We start from the raw sequence: 9,479 nt of genomic DNA on the forward strand, positions 1-9,479 counted from the left end.
GAGCAACTATGTCCTGGACGTAACCAGGAACCCTGTCTCACCTGTGTCTGTCCCTGAACACATGTAACCTTCCGCTTCACCAGAGGCAATTTAAAACTTGAGGATGGTTGTCTCAAAGCTCTGTGTATGCGTGTTTCCCCTTCCCTGCAGGTAGACTGTTGGGAAGCAAGCAGTTGCTGTCGCAGAGTAGACTGCAGCGGGTGGGCAGGCTGTGTGGAACACTTGATGTGCTCTCCTATCCAGCTACTTAGCAAGTCGGGGCCATGGCCAGGGTCACATGGAGAGTGAGATGGGGCCAGAGGAAAGCGGAAGCTCCCCAGGATCCTGGATTTTAGTTGTGAACCCAGCTCTTTACAGGGCAGGGTCCCTGGGCCCTGCCTGCCCAGTGGGGGAGGCAGAGGAGATGCCGGTCCCAGGTGGCACACCAGGAGAAGAGGCTTCCCTTTTCAGGGGATAAGTGGTAGAGAAAGGCACAGCCCTGGAAGAGGGAGAGGTGTCAGGTATCAGGCAGCAGTACCGGCTGTTGTTGGAAGACATGGAGGAGGTGGAGGTAGTGGATAAGGAGGATCTGGAGCAGGTTTCTTCAGAGGAGTGGGAGGGAAAGCTGGAGGAGCAGAGCCAGGAACATCTAAGGCCCGGAGTCCTGAGTGACTGGCCCCCACTGGGGGTGCTGGAAGTCCTGCAGGTGAAGCTGGATCCTGTGAATAAGAAAGCCCAAAGGGCCCTCTCTCAGCTGAAAGCCGAGAATTGTCAGAGGCGGAAGCTGCATTTAGAATACAGAAACACCATCATCCAGGGAATTCATGGCTCTGGGTCAAAGTTTTATCCTTGGTGTGGTGCTTGTGGAATTGGTTTTACCTGTGCTGTTGCAAACACAGTTTACAGATGTTGCAGTTTTGGTACAAAATGTATGTATTTGATGATGGGTAATTAGATGGCTGATGTATTTGCTGTTTGGTTTAGCAAGAATAACTGATACTTGGGCTTTAATTGCACAGGTCCCAATAAGAATTGTCATTATTACCAGACCCCTCATAGAAAAAGCTTATCTGGAATACAGGTCTTCTCCAAAATCTGAATGAATTTGGGGGCTGACGTTGCAGTGCGTAAGTGCTCATGCTAGTTGCAGCTAGGAGTGTTTGTTTTCCAGAAATAAACTAACTTTTAGAAGTCTGAGATGGAGCTTAGGACCTTCCTGTTAGGAACGGAACCTGTTTGCATTGATAGGCATAGCCTTGGGGCTTCTTGGGCCTTCACATGGTCTGTGTGTACTAACTCCACACAGATGTAAGGAGTTCAGTAGGAGCCAGTTGAAGTCAGACAATGCCAGGCTACTCTTTAGGCTACCTTTGTTCTCCCAGCATATCTACAGGCTCCTTGACCTAAAGTAATTTATGAACCACCCCCAAATGTCAGTCAAGATGAGTGAACCAGATAAAGACATACTTAACTACATGACCAACTTAAAGGTCAGGCAGGGGACACTGATAATTGGGAAGGGAGGTGCATGGGGAGGGGAGGGGAAATGATATATCCCTGAAAATAGTAAAGGACAGCTCTTCTATAAAGAGGTTTCATACACACCCCACCCCCATGCCACCTCCCTCACTTTGTCCTGGCCTGTGGAGCATCTCAGGTATCCCACTCTTTGGTGCAAGATCACATTGTCTTTCCAGAAGAACAGGTATTTGCAGAACGAAGTGATTGTTAAGGAGTGTCTCATTAACATCACTGGTAAGAGCAGCTCACTGGATTCGGGGTGTGGGGACAGAAAGGGGTAGGTTGAACTTGGAAAGTGATTTAGGTCTTTCTCCCATACTCCTTTACTTGCAGGATACCTAGCATCTCATTCCACTCCAATTCAGTGTCACCAGGGATTGAATGTAAGGCATACATCCAGAGATACCACAACAATATCATTAACTTCTTCAACTGGTTCTTTGACCATAACTTTGCAGGATCCAGCAGGATGGCTGAGATGGGGTCTCATTGGACAACTGGGCCAGTGTATGCATTTGATGTTGGAGTTCTTGGCAGCACACTGGAGGGCCTGGGGTCTGGCCAGCTCTGTGCTGACCTTGCTGGTTTCCCTGGGAGATCATCATTAAGGATCTGTGGCCCAATCCTTTGCAGTACTACATGAGGAGGAAGGCTCCACCACAGGGGTGTACTGGGAGGACAAGAGGTGAGAAGACCAGGGACTGGGCACTGACGTAAGTGTTTTCCAGGAGCCTTGGTCACTTATTTCATACATGGAGAAATTGAGACTCCATGGAATACAGAGTGACACCAGGGCATGAGGGCATCAGCATGAGACAGCAAGTGTGAAAAACAGGTTCTAGTTAGGGAAGCTGGAGGTAAATGAATTAGCCTGGTCAGTCCCAAGTTACTCTGATTTCAATTTGACTCAGCTGTGCATATCTGAACTATCATTCCAGGGCCAACAACTCTGCCCTCAGGTTCCTCATAAATTGGATCCCAATTACTATTCCTCATGAAGTCCCATTTCCAAAACGGTCTGTGAGTCTTCTTTGTGCAAGGCTGTATACCACACTGACCATCATTTGCTTCCATTTTGATCATCACTTTTCTTTGCTAATTTTCTTTTGTACCTTTTCACCCACCACAGTCATTCCAAAAATACTGGCCATTGTGCAGGATCATGAGATTACTTTATTTAAACTGGAGGATAATTACAACATTGTGATGGTTTTTGCCATCCATTGGTCACCATGAATCAGCCATACGTGTATACATGTTCCCCCAGTTCCTTAACCCCCACCAACCCACCCACTTCCCTGCCAACCCCATCCCTCTGGGTTGCCGCAAAGCTTGACTTTGGGTGCCTTGCTTCATGCACAAAACTCTCACTGATCACTTGTGTTGCATTGACAATTTACGTGATTTGGGGCTATTTTCTTCAATCATGCATCCTCACATTCTCCCACTGAATCTAAAAGTCTGTTCTCTATGTCTATATCTTATCTGTTGCCCTGCATATTGGATGGTCCATACCCCGAACGTGGTCCTAAACTCTATATATTTGTGTTAACATGCAGTATTTATTTTCCTCTTTCTGACTTACTTCACTCTGTGTAAAAGGCTTCATGTTCACTCCACATCACTAAAACTAACTTTGATGTATTCCTCTTTAGAACTGAGTAACATACCATTGTGTATATGTACCACAATTTCCTTGTTCCTTCATCTGCTGATGGACATCTAGGTTGCTTCCATGTCCTAGATATTGTAAATAGTTCTTCAGTGATGATTGGGGTACATTTTTTTTTTTTAATATTTGCTTTTAGGAAATGTGAAAGATCACAGACTCTCTCTTGGGAACCGTCTTGAAAGAGTAAAGCTATCTTTAGGATTGTTCAGAGAAGATAGGTTTATATATCTGTGTCTGTGTCTGTTTTGAAAGGAACCCTTCAATTTTGAGAAATGTATGATGGAGCATCCCTTTTTACCTAAAATAGAAAGCTAAAGAAGCTGCTTCACATGAAGATCAATGGCAAGCATAGTTCTCATGCACAGGAAAGTAACAAAGAGTGGTCTGGTGTTGGGAGCCAGCGTGAGGAACTCTGCCCATGGCAAAGGTCATGAGGAAGGAAGCTTGGCATACGCAAAGGTGTGATCAAGCCTCAGGAAACCCCTGTTTCCGAGCATCTACCCCAAAACCAGAGTACTTTACGGGGAACTCTCCCCCATAACCATTTCTCTCAGAGAAGGAGCTAACTTGCAGCTCCAGTTAATAAAAATTTCTGGGCATGATAAGAGTATTTCAACTTACGAACTCTGAAGGTTCTCTGGCCTGCCTGATCAGGCTTGTCCGGCCGCATGTGATTGTTTACAGCCTCCCAACTGTGAGAGGCATGGGATGTTTTAAAACTTTCTAAAAACAGACTCTTTTGAGAAGTTAGAAGATCATTTGTGTAGTATTAGTAGGATGATTAGGAATTATATTGGTGAAGGGTTTTTTCATTTGTCCTGCCAATAATTACTGTTAATTCCCTGCCCTGGGTGTGACAAGGATGTCTCAGGTCAAACCTCTCTGCTGACAGACTAGCTTGTGTGACAACCCCTCAACCATAAACAGCACAGAGAGTATGGAATATTAGTGTAGGGCTTTTTTCATTAATGAGTCAATGATTGCCACCAGACCTCCATATCCTTAGGCACCTGGGAATAGACTAATCAATGTATTTGGAATATAGAAAAGGAAATATAGTAGTTTTTTAATGTTAGCAATACTAGACTTTTTGAGTTAATGAATCTTCTCTTTTGTTATAGATCACTGTACTTTGTTATAAATCACTATGTCCTTGCTATGCAAAAATGTAACTTTATCACTATAGATCTTAAGGGGAACATTGGTAAAGGGTTTACATTTGTTGAGCCAATATTTGCTGCTAAAACTTCATATTCCTGCCCTTATAATGAATATAACTAGCTTATAGGAGAAATAAGTATTAACCCTTAAGATTAACCATGTTAAACCTTAGGTTAAGTAAATTCCTTTCTTGATTGTAACTCACTACACCCTCACCCTATACGAATGCAACTTTATTTGGAGGGTGGCGCCTGATTTACGAAAAAAATCACCCCTGGAAAAATAAGTTTTCTGGTTAACTCACAGGTATCAGAAAGGGCCATAAAATGTCAGCAGACCTCATGGCTAAAAGATGATGAAACTCATAAGACCTTTGTATAATTTTATATGAAGCACCTGATTGTGACAAGGGTCAGGTCTGCTGACCCCCACATGACTGTATTCATCCCTATGTATAACAAAAAGGTATATAAACAAACCTGAAAAATAAAGAAATCGGATCAGATTCCAGAAAGACTGATTCCCCCGTGTCGTTTCTTTCTCGCTTCCCATTTTCCTGGCTGAATTCCCATCTGAAATGTGGGTACTCACCAAGCCTGCTAATTCCACCTGTGTTTCTGAGATTGGGCCAGGGAGGCCTCAGTGCCTCCTCTCCTTTGGGAAAATAGAAAGATGCTTGTGGCCTACGTAGGTGGTGATTGGTATTCCATGTAAATCAGTTATTCAGCCTCTTTTCTCCACTAATTCTCCTACTGCACTATCTGTTTCTAATCTCCTTCTATATCTGTAATTAAATAAGTTTTTTCCAGGACTCCAACTCTGTCCACACCTTCGAATCACCATGGATCCACTGGGGCTGGACCCCGGCAGTCTGGTTGTGAAATGGATAGAGAGGGAGACACTAGTTCAGTTCAGTTCAGTTCAGTCACTCAGTCGTGTCCAACTCTGTGATGCCATGAATCGCAGCACGCCAGGCCTCCCTGTCCATCACCATCTCCCGGAGTTCACTCAGACTCACGTCCATAGAGTCCATGATGCCATCCAGCTACGTCATCCCCTTCTCCTCCTGCCTCCAATCCCTCCCAGCATCAGAGTGTTTTCCAATGAGTCAACACTTCGCATGAGGTGGCCGAAGTACAGGGGCTTCAGCTTTAACATCATTCCTTCCAAAGAAATCCCAGGGCTGATCTCCTTCAGAATGGACTGGTTGGATCTCCTTGCAGTCCAAGGGACTTTCAAGAGTCATCTCCAACACCACAGTTCAAAAACATCAATTCTTCGGCGGTCAGCCTTCTTCACAGTCCAACTCTCACATCCATACACGACCAGAGGAAAAACCATAGCCTTGACTAGATGGATCTTAGTCGGCAAAGTAATGCATCTGCTTTTGATTATACTATCTAGATTGGTCATAACTTTTCTTCCAAGGAGTAAGCGTCTTCTAATTTCATGGCTGCAGTCACCATCTGCAGTGATTTTGGAGCCCCCAAAAATAAAGTCTGACGCTGTTTCTACTATTTCCCCATCTATTTCCCATGAAGTGATGGGACCAGATGCCATGATCTTGATTTTCTGAATGTTGAGCTCTAAGCCAACTTTTTCACTCTCCTCTTTCACTTTCATCAAGAGGCTTTTTAGCTCCTCTTCACTTTTTGCCATAAGAGTCGTGTCATCTGCCTATCTGAGATTATTGATATTTCTCCTGGCAATCTTGATTCCAGCTTGTGTTTCTTCCAACTCAGTGTTTCTCATGATGTACTCTGCATATAAGTTGAATAATCAGGGTGACAATATACAGCATTGACATACTCCTTTTCGTATTTGGAATCAGTCTGTTGTTCAATGTTCATTTCTAACTGCTGCTTCCTGACCTGCATACAGATTTCTCAAGAGGCAGGTTAGGTGGTCTGGTTTTCCCATCTCCTTCAGAATTTTCCACAGTTTATTGTGATCCACACAAAGGCTTTGGCATAGTCAATAAAGCAGAAATAGATGTTTTTCTGGAACTCTTTTGCTTTTTCCATGATCCAACAGATGTTGGCAATTTTATCTCTGGTTCCTCTGCCTTTTCTAAAACCAGCTTGAACATCAGGGAGTTCACGGTTCATGTATTGCTGAAGCCTGGCTTAGAGAATTTTGAGCATTACTTTATTAGCATGTGAGATGAGTGCAATTGTGCAGTGTTTTGAGCATTCTTTTGCATTGCCTTTCTTTGGGATTGGAATGAAAACTGACCTTTTCCAGTCCTATGGCCACTGCTGAGTTTTCCAAATTTGCTGGCATATTGAGTGCAGCACTTTCACAGCATCATCTTTCAGGATTTGAAACAGCTCAACTGGAGTTCCATCACTTCCACTAGCTTTGTTCATAGTGATGCTTTCTAAGGCCCACTTGACTTCAAATTCCAAGATGCCTGGCTCTAGATTAGTGATCCCATCATCGTGATTATCTTGGTCATGAAGATCTTTTTTTGTATGGTTCTTCCATGTATTCTTTCCACCTCTTCTTGATATCTTCGGCTCCTGTTAGGTCCAGATCATTTCTGTCCTTTATTGAGCCCATCTTTGCATGAAATGTTCCCTTGTTATCTCTGATTTTCTTGAAGAGATCTCTAGTCCTTCCCATTCTATTGTTTTCCTCGATTTCTTTGCATTGATCACTGAAGAAGGCTTTCTAATTCCTTCTTGCTTTTCTTTGGAACTCTGCATTCAGATGCTTATATCTTTCCTTTTCTCCTTTGCAAAAAAGTAGAATGGCTGTCTGTGGAAGCCTTACAAATAGCTGTGAAAAGAAGAGAGGTGAAAAGCAAAGGAGACACTAGTAAACCTCAAATAATTCTGAAAGATAAAATAAACAGCCTCGACTGTATGTGTCTGTGTATAGTTTGGGCATGTCCTCAGGACAAATACTTCAGCTCCATGTAGGCTTCTCAGTTTAATGTGTGGGAATTAACAGTCATGGAGATTTGCAGAGGGGGTTAATCATACTTTGGGTGTGTGTCAGAGGATACAGTTCTTTCTGTGGGGTGGGGATTGGGGATGAAGGGGAAAGAAGATGAGGGGCCATTAACTGTGGGCTGGCCATTTTGCACATTCATGGAAAGGGTGTTCTAAACAAGGGCCAGAATTTGAAATAGTGGAACTCAATTTTGTTTGATGGTGGCACCCCAAGTATCCTCTCTGTTCAATATCATCAGACAGTTTAAGAATATAGAACAAGGAAAAAGCCTTAACATTCAACTCACCGTGAACCAGATAGCCTCCTTGTGTATAGTAGCATGTTATCTTTTGCTGAGACAGTCACCTTCCCAGAGCCAGGGTTCCAGGCAACATCTTAGGGAATGGGAGGATAAGGTATATTGAGGGGCTGTGGCCTAGAGAGAGAGAGAGAGAGAGAGAGAGAGAGAGAGAGAGAGAGAGAGAGAAGGGTGGGAAGGCAGTGAGGATTATCAGGTGAAAAGTTAAAATCTTCCAGGAAACAGATAAGCGAACAAAAATAGATCCTGTAATATATGTTTGAGCTCATGTGAAGTCGTTTTTTTGTTTTTTTTTTTTTTCCCCAGGAACTCAGTTAAGGTACAAAGTGTACAGGGGCAGAAGAGACGGGAATGGGCATGTGAAACAGCAAGGGCTAGCCCACTCAGCCATGCGCTCTGTGTCCATGATGACTCAGTGATTAATATCCCAATTTCCAGATTGGTGTTTGCTCTTTGCTCAAAGCCCTCTATCAAGCCAAGGTGCAGAAATTTCAACATTTGTCTCACAAACCCTCTGGTGGCAATGTCTCATCGTTATGGAATATCTCGACAGAAACTGTTTTCAACCACAAGGGACTTGTCCTTCTTTTGGGCTTTTGTCACTACGCTGTGGGCCAAGGGCTGGTGACGCGAGTACCTGGGGATATGGAACTCACCTGTGATTGGTGAGGGTGAGCTTAGGGTGGTCCTTGCTAAGGAGATGACTGCTTCTTGGAAACATGTCCACTTCTGGACAGGGCAAAGGACAGACTGGCACTAATAGTGTAGGGGGAGTTCAGCTATTGTCCCACCCTGTTCTCTCAACCCAGACACAATGGCTCCAACATGGGCATGCATGAGGGTGATATTTCTGTCCCACATGGAGTTCTCACTCCACAACTTTTCTCCCTAAAGCAACATCTCTTTTCAGGGCAAAAGGTCAGGGTTGACCATCAAAGTACATGGGTTTATAGATTCCCACTTCAAGGTGCACTGAATGAGAGCTCCTGCTCAGTGCCAGCTTTTGCATTTGAATAACTGTAGCCTAGCTTTGGCCCTTCTACAGAGGAGCATCTAAAGCTCTAGAAGTAAAGGCCTGGCCTTCTGTGGGTGCTGTCTGAACAACCAGTTCAGGAAACACTGTGTAAATATGTCTTCTTACTTTCTTAATCTGTTAACTTCAAAGAAACCTTGGTGCTCCCACAGGCTAGTACCTGTCTTTCTCAGTGCTAGTTAAAAACAAAATGGAACACAAACTGTGCTCTAATAACTCTGCAGTCGGTGTGAGATGGCATATCAGTACGTGGTTTGCGGGACCTTAGACAGGACTCATTCTAGCGACTCAATGATGTTTATCCACATTCAGAAGTTTTAGTAAGATTTTGTGAAGAACTTAAAAGACCAGAAAAGTTTGGGGAAGTTCCCCCAGTGCCTAATATTTTCTGCCAATGCTTCAGTACCAGGGATAGTCTTATCTCTAACCTGTCCCAGAGTGAAGCGTGCAAAGCTGATTCATGGATCGGTTTGTAAAACTTAATCATGGTTAGCTGACTTGATTGTCATTCTCTGGAAACTTGCCATGACTTCCGTCCCAGTCTCTTTAGGGGTTTCAGTTGGACCCTAAAGTCTACATGTTGTTAGAGCTGAATGTACATTTGGCCGTGTTGTGTAAGATTTTCTTCCACTGAATATCAGTGCATGTGAAACTCTTAGGATTACTCATCAATTCATGAGCATCTGGGTCAATCATTCCAAACTGCATTTGTTTCCTGGACTCTGGATGTGTTTGTGTTTTCTTTTGTTTAGAATGAAGATTGACTGTCTCTATTGTGTTTCCTCAAGAACTGGCACTCTCTGAATGTGAGGTGATGTTTCTTAAGGGTCTGCTTATGCCTTCATCTCTTTGATGTT

General features: G+C 43.7%; 1 pseudogene; it reads left to right on the forward strand.

The window, feature by feature from the left end:
- The first annotated feature begins 277 nt into the window (after positions 1-277).
- LOC128070908 (testis-specific Y-encoded protein 4-like) lies at positions 278-8,258 on the forward strand (annotated as a pseudogene).
- Positions 8,259-9,479: the final 1,221 nt, after the last annotated feature.

The sequence above is a fragment of the Budorcas taxicolor genome, chromosome Y (genome assembly GCF_023091745.1).
Source record: "Budorcas taxicolor isolate Tak-1 chromosome Y, Takin1.1, whole genome shotgun sequence".
In the NCBI taxonomy this organism is placed as follows: domain Eukaryota; kingdom Metazoa; phylum Chordata; class Mammalia; order Artiodactyla; family Bovidae; genus Budorcas; species Budorcas taxicolor.